Below are 16,180 nucleotides of genomic sequence, written 5' to 3' on the forward strand. Positions count from 1 at the left end.
TGGATGGCAGCTTGGAACGGGCTGCTCTCCACCACCCACCGTTGCACCCTCCCGGGCCACCCTTCTCCAGGCACCAGCTACACAGTACTTGCCTTGCCCGGCACGTTCCAGGATTAAAGTTCTCTGAAAATACTTTCCTCAGAGAGATCTGGAAACGAGATGTTTGACCCTAACTTCACCTTAAAGGCAATATGATGATGACTTTGTCCCAGCCACGGGAGCGCTGCCCTCTAGAACACCTGGTCCTTACTTCCAGCCCTAATGGAGTCAATGGTCAGTCGATGGGTGAGACACCCCACCCCTGGGAATAGTCAAATCCAGGTGGGGCTCAAGTAATACATGTTTGCTACACACCCACCAGGCGCTAGGCATTACAGAAACATTAGGTTTGTATAAAGATGAGTGGCTCAGCAGTTGGGTACTCTGTGCACCTCAGCCCTCCCGGAGGTTCCAGGGCCCTCTTTGGGCCTGAAGTCAGAGATTCCAGCCTCTGTAGGCAGTGCCTCATGGTCCTTAGGAAACCCCAGTGGCTGACCCAGAAGCGTTCACTTCCTTTCTGCTTAGTTTCAGTCTCTGCTTGATGAAGTCAGAGCACCTGGGTTCCAGACCCATCCCTGCACACGCTCGCTGTGTGCCCAGGCAGGCACTGCCATCTGCCTCATTCCCAAAATGTGTTTCACCACAATGCAGAAGCGTTATTTAGAATAGACAAATCACATTCCAGAGAAGAGGGGGGACAGTTAGTACATGTCACGGAAAGTGCGTCACAGATTTGTTTCTGAGCTTCCCAGCAACCGAAAACACGTTGCAAAACAAAGAGCACCAACCATACTCAAAAGAAGCAAAAACGTTGCTGGCATAGAAATCTTGGAACATTTTTTCATGGACCTCAGGAAGCAGACCTGCGAGATGTAATAAATAGTGTCCTCTTAGCCATGTCATAAACATGGCACAAATGTCCCCCACAAGTTTCTTACCCTAGTCCTGAGCACCAGTTAAGGCATGAGCCGAACACTGGTTGGTAAAGGATTCAGGGCCTGGGGAACAACTCTTCCCAGGCACATGTCTCCAATGGGCTGGCCTGATCTGAGGATTAAATTTCAAAGGTGAAATGGGCCCATGGCATGCCAGAGACCATTTTGATAATGATTATTTCTCAAACCTAAGCTTTTGATAAGACATGTTAAACTTACAGGTTCAATATTCTGTCTTCAAATTTTTATTGAGCGAATACTAAGTGTTGTGCCAGGCAAAGGGGCCGAATGAAAGGTTTAGACAAGTAGACGACATCCTTTATGAGGTGGGAAAACAGAGGTGTCTGCCAGGGGCTCTGGGGCTCAGGGAAATGTGCCACGCCTGGCTAACAAGACCTCAGCAGGTAGGAGGTGTCTTTACTGGACCTTGAAGGGTGAGGGACCAAGTTGGCCAGGCAGGCCAGAAGGTTCCAGCACAATGCATTCAGAAGCCAGGGCTCTGTTAGCTTACTTGCCCTATTCCCTTCCTCAAGACACTCTACTGCCACCTTCCGGAAAGTTGTCATAATCTACAAATCTAGATTTGTACCATGGGGTGTGTGTGGGGGGAGTGGTAGAAAAGGCTGCAGATCGTCAGGTGGCTCTGGGGTTCTCTTCAGTTGCCCTTTCTTGCAGCTGCTTGTTGGCAGCACGACCTCTGTTGATGTCACCACCTCCTACGGCTAGGACCTGCTGTCAGCAGGACACTGTTTGAAAGTAAAACTGTATTCTCATTCCCACCACCCTAAGGGAGGCATGAGCCATAGGTACTAAAGCTAAAAAGGGAAGTAGACCTCTTTGAGGTGGAGAGGAGAGCCCGGCCACCAGTGGCAAGAGGTTCAGAGCAGAGACGGCAGAACTGAGTATGAGGTCCCTGGAGGGCAGATACGCATCTCTCCAGCCCCTGCTGAGAGGGGTCTCTGGAGAACAGAGGCATTACCTAGTGTCAGAGGGGGTAATGTCCTGGGACATCAGAAATCACAAGTGGTTCTGGTTTGCAGGGTTATACAATGATGGAACCTCAAGGTTCTACCAATGCAAATACTATGATGTGACATGGACCCCAAACCTGTTTGTTTTTCTGTTCTCTGTTATCTGTGCTTTGTCTTCTTAATATGGAAAAGGAGACTTGACCTTGATCACACTTACCCCCCTCCCCCCCCCCCCCCCCACCATGCTGGGGAAAAAGCAGGGCCCCTCTCAGAAGGACAGAGACACAGCAAGGAAAGCTCTGGATCTGGACTTACGAAAAACTTCCTTCGCCCCTTCCCAAACCCTCTGCTCCCCGCCTCTCCTGTCACAATGGTGTCCTCCCTGCCCCTCTCACTCAGCTCCTGCCCTGGCCTGCAGCAATCTCCACTCAAGGCCTTACCCTCAAGACCAGCATACTCAGGCCCTGGTCATCACCGAACCTCTCCATCTCAGCAATTGTGGACTCAGGGAACCCACCTCCAGCTCTCCAAACCTGTCCTCCCAGCCTAACACCTACTATCCTATTCTGGGCTTCGCCCCTTTTAGGCCGCTCCTAGTCCCTCTCTAGAGGGAACCTGTCCCTGGCAGCTCATGCCACCTACCTGGTCTCTCCCCTCCATCCCCTCAGATACTGACCCTTCCATTCCAGGTAATTCTCTTCTCATTTTAGCCAAGGGCACAGCTCCCTCACCTCTGGCCTTCCGTTTCCACCTTCATCTACATCTACATCCACTTTGCGGTCCGGTAGGGACCTTGCCACCATCAATGAACTACTCCACCCCTTGGCTCCCTCCCCACAGCAAGCTTAATTCTTTCCCACCTTCAAAAAGACTTCCTGGACCCCAAGTCTCCCACTAGCTACCAGCCCATCCCTCTGCCCCTTCTCTTTCACCATACGGCCTCTACTAGAGGTCCTTTAGACCACTCATTGGGGAGCAGAGGACCGAGTCAGCAGGTTCTGCTGAACTTAGTCACATAGACTGCATCTGGAGACTTCCTCTCACCTCTTCCAAGGGGAAGAACAAAGGTCTGGCCACAGTCAAACTGCCCAAGGAGTAAGCTCAATCAACCAACCCAAGGAAAATGAGAGGACAGAAATTTGCAGGGAAGGGAAGGAGGTGACATTGCCTGACCTGCACATAGGCTGAGAGTGCTGGTCTATGTGAGCCTGAGGACATACTCGCATGCACACACGTACCGCTGGGAACACCCACAGATGCACACAGCCACAGGCCCACGTGTATAGACACACAGTCTCAAGCTTTAGGGGCAGTATCAGTTGGGTGCCTCCTGCCACACCCATGCCCACAACAGCCTTGACTTCTGCCCCTTCCTGACTCAGAAGGGTGGGGTGGGGGAGGATAGGGGGGAGACAATGCTATCTCCTTGCCCGCCCCCCCCCCCCTCCAGGCCAGTTACAGCCCTCCTCTTCTCACAGTGACCCTGGGCCTGCCTGTGGCCCAGCCCACAAGCTCCTGCCATTCAGCCTCCCGCACCTGGAGTGGTCTCCTTCCAGGTTCATAGGCCACACTCCAATGCCGTGCATCAGCTGAGCTGGAAGTAAGGAAAGGCCCTGGGGACTTAGGGTAAGTGTGCGCTCTGACTCCGCGAGACCTGGGTTTGAATCCACGCTCAGACACTATGTGACCCTGAGCAGATTACCTGACCTCACTGAACCTTTCCATCTGTTAAAATGCATAACATATCCTTTGAAGGGTGGCCACAAGATTTAAAAAGGTAATGTATAGGGGCGCCTGGGTGGCTCAGTCAGTTTGGTGTCCAGCTCTTGGTTTTGGCTCAGGTCAGGATCTTATGGTTCACGGGTCAAGGCCTGAATCGGGCTTCACGCTCACAGTGCAGAGCCTGCTTGGGATTCTGTCTCTCTCTCTCTCTCTCTGCCCCTCCCCAGCTCATGTGCTCGCTCGCTCTCTCTCGCTCTCTCAAAATAAATGAACATTTTTTTAAAAAGTAATGTATCGGGGCGCCTGGGTGGCTCAGTTGGTTGAGCATCCGACTTCGGCTCACGTCATGATCTCACACTCCGTGAGTTCAAGCCCCGCTTCGGGCTCTGTGCTGACAGCTCAGAGCCTGGAGCCCGCTTCAGATTCTGTGTCTCCCCCCCTCTCTGCCCCTCCCCTGCTCATGCTCTGTCTCTGTCTCAAAAATAAAAAAGTAAAAATTTAAAAAATGAATAATAAATAAAGTATATAAAATATATATGTCCCATGTAGGATACAAAATTGTGTGATAAATGGTACAGTTAAGAACCCAAGCAGTGGCCTAACCTTGCTGAGTGACTCTGAATAACTCCCCTGGGGGTTGGAGGAACTTGGAAAATGTTCTGTGAGGGAAATTCCTTCCAGCTTTGATATGACAGATTAGTCCATCATCAGCACCAGAGCACTCCAGCACTAGGCTCAGAGAGCCATCCCCTTTTCTGTGGCTTCCGTGCATTGTCTTATGTAGCCCCCACAATGGCCCTATGAGACTACTACTATTGTCATTGTCCCCACTTTACAGATGAGGAGACTGAGGTGCAGGGAGATTAATACATCCCAAGGTCACACAGCTGTTACATAGTGGAGCGGGATTCAGACCCCAGCAGTCTGACCACAGAGCCCAGGCCCTTACTCTTGGCTGCACTGCCTCCCTGGTCTAGCCCTTGGTTCTCCCAGCCAGAGAAGAACCTGACCCTGTGATGGCCTTTATCATGCTCATCTTGTTCCTGTGGAAGCACGTTTCTGTGTTTGCCTGGGAATGTGGCTGTGCCTCACATGCTTTGCATTTATCCTTCAAATCCAGCTGGAAGCACCTGCCTGCTGGGGGGTCCCAAGTCTTCTGTGCTCCCCAAGCAGGAGAGGATTCATGTCCTCACCGCAAAACAGCCCGGGAGGTGTGGTCCTAGGGGTCACACCCCTAGGCTGGGCGGACAGGTCTGTCTTTGGGTCTGTGACCTCCCCCGGGACTGGCTAGGACCCTAGTGAAAACTCCCTGTGGCTGCACTGTTTGGGAAGTAAGGTCACGAAGCTCTATCTCTGCAGACCCCTGAAGACGCCGGGGCCCTCTTCCACACAGGAGGGTGGAACACCATTGGACTCCACCCAGAGAGTGCGGCCTTCAAACTCACAGGTGACTGATAGCAATGGCAAGAATTACTGGATGGAAGGGTAAGTAAAGAATCCCTTAAACTCCTCCCCCTTGCTTTTAGGAAGTCTTCCAGGATGGATGAGAGACTGGGCCTTCACAAATGGCCAAATCAGTGCACCAGTCTCAGTCCCTATGGGCCGTTGCCCAGGACACTGGTGCATTAGGCCTGACACAGGCTGCGATAGTGAGTGTGATTTATAATAAGAAACATATTTGGTCTGTGTCCACTGTTCTGGCTCATTGCGATGTCCTAAGTGTAAGAGCAATGGTAGCACCTTTCCTTATGGAATGGAATGGTCTTGTCCTCAGTCGCTGGAATTGCTTCAGAGCCATGAAGGCAAAGTGGGTGGGGTATTCAAAGCCCCAAGGTAACCTAAGGATGGAGGCCGGTTGCCCGAAGAACAAGCCTTGGTTAGGGGGTTATAACTTTGGATCACGCCCCACATCTCCCCACCCAAGGGCGAGGGGCTAGAGGTGGAGCTCAGTCCCCAACAGCCAATGATTTATTCAATCGTGGCTATGTGAGGAAGCCTCCACAAGACCCCAAAAGGATGGGGTTTGGATCCCTTCAGGGCGGTGAACACATGGACGTGCTGGAAGGGCCTGGAAGCCCCACACCCCTTCCCACACCTTGCCGCTTGCACCTCTTCCATCCGGCCGTTCCTGAGTCACACCCTGTGATAATAAACCAGTGGCCTAGTGAGTAAACTGGTTTCTTGCGTTCTTTCAGCCCCTCTAGCAAATTATTCGGACCCAAGGAGGGAGGGGGCCATGGGATTTAGAGCCACAGGTCAGAAGCACAGGTGACAGTCTGGACTGTCGACTGGCATCTGAAGTGGGGCAGTCTCGTGGGACTGAGCCCTGACCCGATAGGATCTGATGCTATCTCCAGGTAGATATTGAGTGCAGTTTGTAGGACGTCCAGCTGGTGTGACGGAACTGGTTGCCATGTGGAAACCCCTACGTGGGTGTCGGAAGTGGAGCATGTGGCAACGTAGGATGCGAATAAAGGAGAGATATGCAGGGAGGGCGTGATTTCCCTCACACAGGCCTGTAGACCCTCCTCTTCCACCCCTACCCTGGCATCCCAGGCCCGCGGACACCCTCCACGGTTGCAGTGACCGAGGGCAAGACACCTAGCCTCTTTAAGCCTCCTTTTCTTCAGGCGTCGAAGGACAGTTGATTGAGGCAGCGGACAGCAAACTTTTCTCCCACTAGGAACCCTTCCAAGCCAATTTTATGCAAGATGCCATGGGAGGGGACCCCAGCCACGCAGTGCAGCAGCCCCCTCCGACTCCCTGAGGAGGCTCCTGACACCCCTCTGGATCTTACAGAAATTCTCTGATTCCAAATGCCATTACCCATGGACAGGGCTGGGGGCAGGACAGGGGAGGAGGGGCAGCTGTGTGGCTGCTCCAGACCTGAGTGCAGCAGGCACAAGGCCGTCCTCCTGGGCAAGCTCCTCGGCCTCCATTATCTCAGCCTGGGACAAAGAGGCTGGAGTGGAGAATCCCATTGTTGGGCCGCCTATGGAAATCTCATTAATCTATTCACCACGGCTCCCACAGGCCTTTTGTCCCAGGCTTTTTGTCTCCTGCTCACAACTGGTGCCCCGGGGGTCTCTGTCCGCCTGGCAGAACTCGAACTGGGCTGTCCCCTCCCTCCCCCCAACTACTGGGCCCTGCCCCTGCCCGTTCGTGCCAACCCCAGTTACTGCAACAGGAGAGGAGAGGGAGGGGCGACGAGGGGAACCGAGGACTGGTCACCTGCCACAGCCTTGCACCCGCCACTCAGGAACCTCTGCCCCAAGTCCAGGCCGGAGAGCAGCCCCTAACACAGCCAGACCGCCAGAACCCTGCCTGGGGAGCCCCCCTGGGTCCCGGCACAGGGCCTAGCTTGGGCAGGGCTCAATATGTGTTTAGGGGATGAGCCAAAGGAGGCCAGAGAGGTGGCTGCCAGACTTCATGTCGCTAGGGCTGCAGCCTGTTGTCCACAGATCTGCGGTCTCACGGAGCCAGCAGACACTCTCATGACACCAGAGGGCCAAACTGGCTGTTAGAGATGCAAAATTGGGTCAAACTGTGACCCACCCTCAGGGACTCTATCCTCTAACAGGAGAGATAAGGTGAAAGCGGCCTTGGCCAAAAGAAAGAAAGGGAGGGAGGGAAAAAGGGAGGAAAAGAGAAAAGAAAAGAATGAATTCTGGTGGTTCATAGACAGTTGAGGCTATCTTTGGTGGGCCGGGGAATCACGGCAGCATTTAAATGTTTTATTTGTTTTTGATAGAGCACGAGCAGTGGAGGGGCAGAGAAGGGGACAGAGGATCCAAAGCCAGCTCTGCACTGACAGCAATGAGCCCAATGCAGGGCTCAAACCCACAAACCGTGAGGTCGTGACCTGAGCCCAAGTTGGATGCTCAGCCAACTGAGCCACCCAGGCACCCCTCAGGGCAGCACTTAAAATGCGTGTGTGAGGATGGAAGGCTTGGGGTCTGTGCATGAACTTGAGGCCAGTGAGAAGAGGAAACGCCGACAACATGGGTTCAGCCATCACTGCCCACAAGGCCCCACCTAAGTAGATAGTATTTATAGATGACACTGAGTCCTGGGGAGGAGATGTAGCCTGCCAAGGTCCGAAGGGCCCTCCTCCCTCTGGTTGGTGTTTTCCCACCTCTACAGACTGTGGTCAGGCACGGATGTAAATTGGAGATCAAGGATCGGCTCTTGAGATCTGAACTCTCCCTCCCTGTCCCCAAGCTCAATCTTGCGCTGGAGAATGGTAAAGAACTTGTAGCTGGTCAGGGCAAGGGGAGGTCCATGGAAAAATGAGGACTGGAGCACTTGCCATGAGCTCAAGGAGTGGGAATGGTCTGGACGGGTATGTTACTGTCAGGATGATTCCCTTTGTGGCTCAGGGCAAGTTCCTGTCCTCCCCGTTTACTGTTGGTGAACATCACAGTCCTCTCTGAAGCCAGATTTTCTCTCCACGCACAGGACCTAAAGAAATCTAGAAAAAATCAGCACTGCTCATTCAGGCCTGAGACTGTTGCCCACACAGTTGTACCTGTCAGAAATGCCCTCCCTCTGCCAACCAACCCTCTCCCATCCTCAGGGCCATGGCGGGGCCTCCACTTCCATACATCTTTCCTGGCCACTCCAGTCCTAGGGACGCTTTGCCTTCTTGGGTAAGCTGGACAAAGCCCCTCTTGAAGCCCCGCTTGAAGCCCCTCTGGGCAGCAAGAACAGAGGACGGTCCTGCTCCTGTGCACTGATTCCATCCCCTGTCAATGCTCTAGGCCACTGTCCCCTTCATCCTTTCCCCACTAGAGGATCCTCTCATCAGCCTACAAACATACTGTTTTTTCTCCCATTTTAAGGCGGGGGGGGGGGGGGGAGGAAAGCTCAAAATAATCTCTTGACACCCCCTCCCCCCAGCTACATCCCATTGCTCTCTGGTTCCTTTTTTACCAAAACAGTTTAAGAGTTGTCCGCACAACTATTTCTGGTTCCTCCCCTTGGGTTCTCTCTTGAATGCCCTCCCTCCGGGCTTTCACACCCAGCACTGCAGCCACCTGCGTGCAGGCCACGTTGTTAAATTGGTGATCAGTCCAGGGGTGCCTGGGTGGCTCAGCCAGTTAACGTCCGACTTCGGCTCAGGTCATGATCTCACAGTTGGTGAGTTCGAGCCCTGTGTCAGGCTCCGTGCTGACAGCTCAGAGCCTGAAACTTGCTTCGGATTCTGTGTCCCCCTCTCTCTCTGCCCCCCTCTCTCTCTGCCCCTCCCCCACTCATTCTCTCTCTCTCTCTCTCTCTCTCTCTCTCTCTGTCTCAAAAATAAACTTTAAGAAAAGAATTTAAAAATAAATAAATTGGTGATCAGTCCTCACCTCAGCAACAGGAGCCTCAGCAGATCATCCCTCCTTCCGGAAAATTCTTTACTGGGCTGCCCACCCCCTCTCCTCTTCAGCCTATTTCATTGCCCTCCTTTCTGTCCTCCAAGCCTTCTTTACACATTAACTCCTTGGAGACCCCATTCAGTCCCGTGGACTTGACCAGTGTCGGTACATTGAGGATTCCCAAACATGATGCTTCCGCCTAGGTTTCTCCCCTGCGCTCCCCACTGGCACATTCAACCTTCTTCCTGACACTTAATTGGCATAATAACATGTCTAGAAATCAGACCTCTCACTTCCTCACCGCTCCCTAGCTCCCCAGCCCCGCCCTGGTCGATCTACCCTTCCCTGTCTTCCCTGTCTCAGGAAATGGCAGCTTCATCCTTACCAGTTGCTCAGGCCAGAAAACCTGGAACCATCTGTAACTTCTCTCCCTCACGCCTCAGACCAGCCAATCAGATTGGCCCTTGCTTCAAAATCTATCCGGAATGCAACCATTTCTCACCCGGATTCCTGCAGCAGCCTCCTATCCCACCTCCCATTTCTAGCCTTGTCTTTCCGTTCTCTGCGTTCTCAGAATAAAAGCCCATGTCCCTGGGCCCTGGCTGGTGCAGTCTGTAGAGCATGCGATATTGATCTTGGGGTTGATCTCAAGGTTGTGAGTTTGAGCCCCCACATTGGGGGTAGAATTTACCCCCCCCCCAAAAAAAATAAACCAGCATCTTCACAGGGCCCCACCACGTCCCCTTAGCTCTCCCTCTCCTGCCATTCTCCCCCGGCTCCTCCACTCCAGCCACACTGGCCTCCCCACACAGGCCTGCTCCCACCTGTACTCGCTCATACCCTCAGGTCTCTGTACGGTTGTCACTTCATCACACACTGGCCGCCTCAACCTGTTGTTCCTTGTAGCACTCATCATAATCTGCCCTACTGGTTGCTCTGCTGAACCCACTAGAAAGTTCCTTGAGATCAGGGAAACAATGGCTTAAAAGTTCCTGTGTTGCTATTTGTTTCCTTCTCTTCCATCCTCTGCCCCCAAGCACCTAGAACAGCACTGGGCACACAATAAGTTTTGTGTTTTTTTTTTTTTAATGTTTATTTATTTTTGAGAGAGAAAGTGAGAGACAGAACACGAGCCAGGAAGGGCCAGAGAGAGAGGGAGACACAGAATCTGAAGCAGGCTCCAGGCTCTGAGCTGTCAGCACAGAACCCATGAACCACAAGATCATGTACGACCTGAGCCGAATTCAGACACTCAACCGACTGAGCCACCCAGGCACCCTACACAACAAGTTTTTAATAGACTATACAATGGATGGATGGATGGATGAGCCAATAGATGAGCAAAGAGGCCGGAAATCGCCTCTGTGTCCAAAGAAAGAGTGAAAGGGTAACTCCGTCTGAGCCGCATGAAATGGTGAGGGTGGCAGGAGGCAAAGCCAGGGGAGACTCCTTCAGGAGTGGATAGGGAAAGGGTGTCCAGAGCGATCTGGCTGCAGTTGAAGGGCACTCAGCTGAGCCCCCCAGGACCCCACCTAGCCTTTTTAAGAAAAATCTTCCTCCTTCTCTCTTCCCGAAGTTAGGCCTCTGGGAGAGGACAAAAGGGGCACTGGAATTCCCATCAAAGGCCACTGGACACATGGTAAAGAGATCAGGACCCTTGGGATCCTGCTTCCTCGAGGTAGTGAGGCCTCCCCGCCAGTCTGGCTCCTCTCTGGGGTGGGAGGTGTGTAGGGGGGTGTGCTGTGGCCCTGGACTCCTCATATGTCAAATGCCAAACAGCAGGAGGTCAGCCTGAGCAGGGCTGGCCAAGCAGCCCCCATCTGGGCTGTATGTGTGCGCACACACGCGCTGGGGGGAGGGGAGAGTGTAGAAATCCCTGCCTGTGTCCGCGGTCAGGGCCACAGACAAGCTGCGACCATCTGTTGTCTTCTTGAGAGGCCAGTCCAGGGGCCTAGCGTCCCTGAGGATAAACCATCGCTTTCCCCCGGCCTTCTAAGTGTTTGCAAAGAACTTTCACAGTTACCATTTGCTTTCACCCTCACATCTTGCCTGCCAGCTAAGCGTAGTCTCCCCATTTTACAGAAGGTGAAATGCAGGCTCAGAGAAAAGGAGTGATTCTTTCAAGGTCATAATAGCTAGTAAGAGAGGAAGCTGGGACTCTCAGCCCATTCTGCCAGCCCCTCCCTACCCCAGCCTTGACCAAGGTGCCTGGGCACCAAACACTCAAGTGTAGCCCTTCCATCCATCCCTGGCTCACTGTTCAGCTCCAGCTCCAGCTTGCCCCATAGCCCCCTCTTCCAGAAAACCTTTAGGACTGACACCACCAAGGAAGTTCTGAAGATGCCTCTAAGTATAGAGCTCTGTACAGCCACTCCTTTCCCACCCTGGGCTATTGATCTGTCTGCTGATCTGTTGGTTTGACCCCCTCATGTCCGAGGACCTCTTAAGGGCAGTGCAGCCATACACAGGAACAGATGATTCCCTAACCTCTTGGGGTCCACCCTGGGTCTGGGGAGAGAGCATCTCATGCTGGGAGGAGCCCTACCCAAGGTCGCACAGCCAGGAAGGGATTTGCACCCAAGGGGTTGGCTTCAGCCCCTGATCAGAGCCCTGAGTCCTGTGCTGTCCAAATCACAGCCACTAGCCACAGGTGGCTATTCAAATTCAAATGTGTTACAATGTATGAATTACTTTTAAATGTAAGTCATTATCATTTATTAATTACCAAAATAAAAAATGTATTATGAAAGTGAAGTTAAATTTAAATTTCGGTTTCTCAACGGCTCTTGCCACACCCCAAGCGCTCCACAGTCATGTGTGGTAGTGGCTGCCATTTTGGACAGTGCAGACACAGCACATTCCCGTCACTGCAGAAAGTTCTATTGGACAGCAATGCTCTAATCCCAGCCAGGGCTCCATTCTGCAGCCAGGGTGCTTCCCACTACAACCGGAGCCTCCAAAGCTTTCTCTTGAACTTGAATGGAGTCTCCCTTCCTAGGGTCTCCAGGTAGACTTTGCTGGGACTCAGACTCCTTTCCTTAGGATTTCTGGGAAGTTTTCTGGCTAGGCAGGGCTCCAGGGGCCAGGAAGGGAGGGCTGACTAGCTGGACCAGCCCCTCCCCACCAGCCCACCCTGTCCTCAAGCTCAGGGCAGGAGAGGAGGAGCAGGCTGAAGAAGAGAGGACGGTAGGACAGGACAGTTTGTCATCTGGCCCTTCGGGCTGCGCTTCCTTCCCTCCACACCCCCTCAGCTGCTCAACACCCCTCCCCTTTGCCTACCATCCTCATCCTCATCAAATCCCAAGGACAGATGGGGGCCGGCTGCAGGAAACGTGACCACAGTGAAAGCACTCTCAAATGGCAACAGTCTGGGGGTCACAGTTGTGTTCCCCGAGGCCTGGCCTGTCCCTCATGTCCGGCCTCTATGGGCTGGGACTGGGCTAAAGCGAATTTCAGGGAAGGGGGAGGGTACTCAGGAATCTTAGGGGGAGGTTTAGGAATCTGTAGGTGCTGGATTATTCCAGCAGACACAGCCCCAGTTAAAAATGCAGTCACTCATGTGGTCACTTATCCATCCAGCCATTCAACACACCCTGAGTAAGTCCCCACCACATCAAGATGTAATAAGAGGATGGAAAGATGGACAGGTGGGCTCCCCAACCAGCTTGACCAGGTAGCTTGTTCTGGACTTAATCCTCTGTTCAGGCTAGATGAAGATCCTTTGTCTCTGCCCAGTGGTCTGAGCAGGATGGACACCCCCCAACCCCCTCCCTTCAAACAGGCGCACATGCACACGCATGCACACACACACACACACACACACTCCCAGCTGCTGCCATGAACCCCCCCTCCCATGGTCTCTCTGGCCAATCACAGCACTGAAGGGTAAGTCCCATTGCCCAGCAGCCCCCAGGGAGTGTATTAGCACATTTGAACCGCTCAACCTGCAATGACAAAGCCTGGGGCCTTGGGAGGAGACACAGCAGGAGGGGTGGGGGCCTGTGGGGAGCTTTCCTCCCTCCTCTCCCAGGGGAAAGCTCAGGAGTAGATTAAGCATTCTGGGGCACAGAGGAATTTGGGGGCCCCAGCTCCAGCAGTGAATAAGCGATCCATAAAATCCCAATTTACACACTCACTGATCAAACGGCCCATCTACTACCCCAGGAGGTTGGGGGTGGCTGCTGGGCTTCCCCCACTCTTGCAGAAGGTCCTGGGGAGCCTGGACCCGGGACACAGATTCCCAGCGTTTTATCTGCAGACTCGGTCCCACCCCCAAGCTCCTAGAGGGGCATCCGTCCTAGGGCCTGGACCAGCCTGGACCCGCTGTGATCCGGCGGCCTCTGGGGGAGGAGGCTCGCCTGGCGGCCATCTTTGTCTGCCCTCCGCGAATAACGGCTAGGCTATTTCTCTCCGGGGCTGCCCCGGGGCTGCCAGGGCTGACATCAGTTTCATCAGAGCTGCTAATCACTTTTCCAGCTCTGAAACTCACCTCCCCGCCCCTTTCTTTCCAACAGCCCCTCCATGTTTCCTCTTGGCCCTACTTCTGGTGCCGTCACTGCTGGGGCATGCTCTGATTCCTTCCTTCCACCGCCACACCTCTCCCCTCCCCCTGGCTAGGAACACCGCTGGCGGCGGGGTGGGTACCGGTTCTCTATCCCTAACCCACCTCCCTGGACACACCAGGTAGGGAGAACTAGCCTACTTGTTACCCTTGCCCCTTCCCCCAAAATAAACACAATTTGTCTTCACCCGCCTAAATTTTGTTTGCTTCACTTAGCTAAGGCTGCCTGGGATTTCAGCAACAGAAGACCATTCTCATTCACAAACATCCTCTTTGATTTATTTTTTTTTTAAGTTTATTCATTTATTTTTTAGAGAGAGAGTGAGCAGGGGAGAAGCAGAGAGAGAGAGAAAGAGAGAGAATCCCAAGCACGCTCCACACTGTCACCGCGGAGCCGGATGTGGGGCTCGATCTCATGATCTCATGAACCGGGAGGTCATGACCTGAGCCGAAATTAAGAGTCGGGCGCTTAACCGATTGAGCCACCCAGGCGCCCCACAAACATCCTCTTTTAAACCACGCGCACCCCTGGGAGCTTCCTGGCCATCAGCCACTCACCCCTCGTGAAGGTTAGCAAGGCTCTGCCTACCGCCTGCTTGAGATGAGCTGCACTGAGCAAGTACACATTTTCAGCACATTTGACAGTAAGTCTTTAGGGCAGGGAATTGCTTTGAAGGCAGCAGCCCACTCTGCCACGCCCCCTTCTCAAGGCCTGCCTACATTGGGTGTGGACTGGACTTCAACTTCTGAGCCCAGGGGATGGGACAGGAAGGGAGGGAGGGGTCACCCTATGGAGTGCTTTCCAGAGGGCTCAGGAGGTCAGGCTGTCTCCCAGGGGCCCCTGCATGCTGGGCTGGGGCTAGATCTCCACGATGTCCGTCAGCCCTGGCAACAGGCTGCTAGACAAGGAGTGTGGTGCAAGTCAGTTCTACAGCAGGACTCACTCCTTCCCTTCCCTTAACCCCTCCCCGCCCTGCTTTCCTCACCTTCATGGGCTGCCTCCATGGACCCTCGAATGCAGCCTGGACCCATTAGCAGCTGGAGTCAGGCAGGTGTCTGAAAGGCTGACCCAAGGCGGGGTCTCTGCGCCCACCCTGTCAGGCCTGGGGTGTCCATCTGGGGGTCCAGGTCCCACCTCCCTCCCGTGGCTCAGATGGTGCAGGAGTCAAGTGTCAATCTCTGTTTCCTCTGGTGTGAAATGGGGGGGGGGGCACCCAGCATCTCCCTCACAGGCTGCCTTGAGGGCAAGGAAGGAAGAGTGGTACTTTTAAGACTCTCTAGAATGGGACCAGGGCTTGGGGCAGGACCTAGGGCAGGCTCTGACTTGGCCAGGTGCTTCAGGCTGGGTAGAGTAGGGGAGGGGGCAGATGCTTTCTGAGGCCAAAACAACCCAACAGACGTGAGGGACCCCAAGGAGAGAAGTTGTGCCCTGAGTGGAGAGGACCGACCGGCAGGGTGAAGTCCCTGTCCTGCCCCTGACTGGCTTTCGGGTGGGTCTGAAGAAGCTGTGGGAGACCTGAGCTCAACGTCACTGAAGCCACAGCTTCCTAAGACATCCTAGCCTGGCTCCTGGCCCCTCTGACCTGTGTTCTGGGCCAGCTCTCACCAGCTCCTCTCCTGCTGATAGAGGCAGGAGCCTCAGGGCCCTGCCACACCCCCCACCCCCACCCCCACCCCACCACTCCGAAACTGCCCGGCCAAGGTCACATGCCTCTTCACATCCATCCTGAGGGCCCCCCACACCAGACCCAACTTCAACCTGAGCCACACTTTTCATCGCGCCTGAGAATCTAGATGATAGATGAGACGCTTTCGGGCCTCATGGATGCCCACCAAGACCTCAGACTCCATGTGCCCAGAGAAAACATCTCTGTCTTCTCTCCCCAGAATCCATTCACCCAGCCTGGACACCCTGGAGTCCTCGTGTCTCTCTACCTCTTGCAGCCTCCTTGCATCTAGCTGGTCATTGAGTCCCCTTCACACTGTCTGAAATGACCTGCAGCTCCCCCGCCTCCCACCATGGCTGGCCCCACGTCTGGACTCCGTCTCTCCCCCCCAACCCTTCTTTTGGACGGCCGCCAGGGGTTTCTACAGACTCAACCCTCCCCTGACCTCAGAGGGGGCCTCAAACCCCTTAGCCCAGCACCAGAGGTGGCTCAGTGTGTCCTTCCTCCAGCCTCAGGCTCTGCCATTCTGGACCCCTCCAGCCACATGGGTCCATTCTCCAGGCAATACACACTCATACTTCTAGGCCTTTGCTCCATGTTCCAAAATGCCCTCTTCCCAGTTCTGCAGTGGGGGTGCTCTCACACTGTTATGTCACTTTGGTTTTGTTTTTGCTTTGCTTTTTTTTTTTTTTTTTTTTTTTTTTTAACTAGGCTCCATGCCTAATGTGGGCCTTGAACTCACGACCTGAAAATCGCATGCTCTACCAACTGAGAGAGCCGGGCATCCCTATTATGTCACTTCGATACTGTTGCTGGCTCCTTCTTGGGTGCCCCGAGCAAGTGCCCTGCACTTCTGTCCTGCCACTCAAAGGCCTTATTTGCAGTTGTCACTGGTTAAAATGGGCTCCCCATTTCCTCCCTGCTC

At 53.9% G+C, this 16,180-nt stretch overlaps 1 long non-coding RNA gene across 1 annotated transcript; it reads left to right on the forward strand.

Annotated features, from left to right (window-relative positions):
* The first annotated feature begins 3,394 nt into the window (after nt 1-3,394).
* LOC125918046 (uncharacterized) lies at nt 3,395-9,478 on the forward strand. The gene is made up of 3 exons (XR_007456360.1): nt 3,395-3,571; nt 5,027-5,152; nt 9,391-9,478. It is a non-coding gene; the product is annotated as an uncharacterized LOC125918046 (long non-coding RNA).
* The last annotated feature ends 6,702 nt before the right edge of the window (nt 9,479-16,180 follow it).

Source organism: Panthera uncia, unplaced genomic scaffold (genome assembly GCF_023721935.1).
Source record: "Panthera uncia isolate 11264 unplaced genomic scaffold, Puncia_PCG_1.0 HiC_scaffold_40, whole genome shotgun sequence".
NCBI lineage: Eukaryota > Metazoa > Chordata > Mammalia > Carnivora > Felidae > Panthera > Panthera uncia.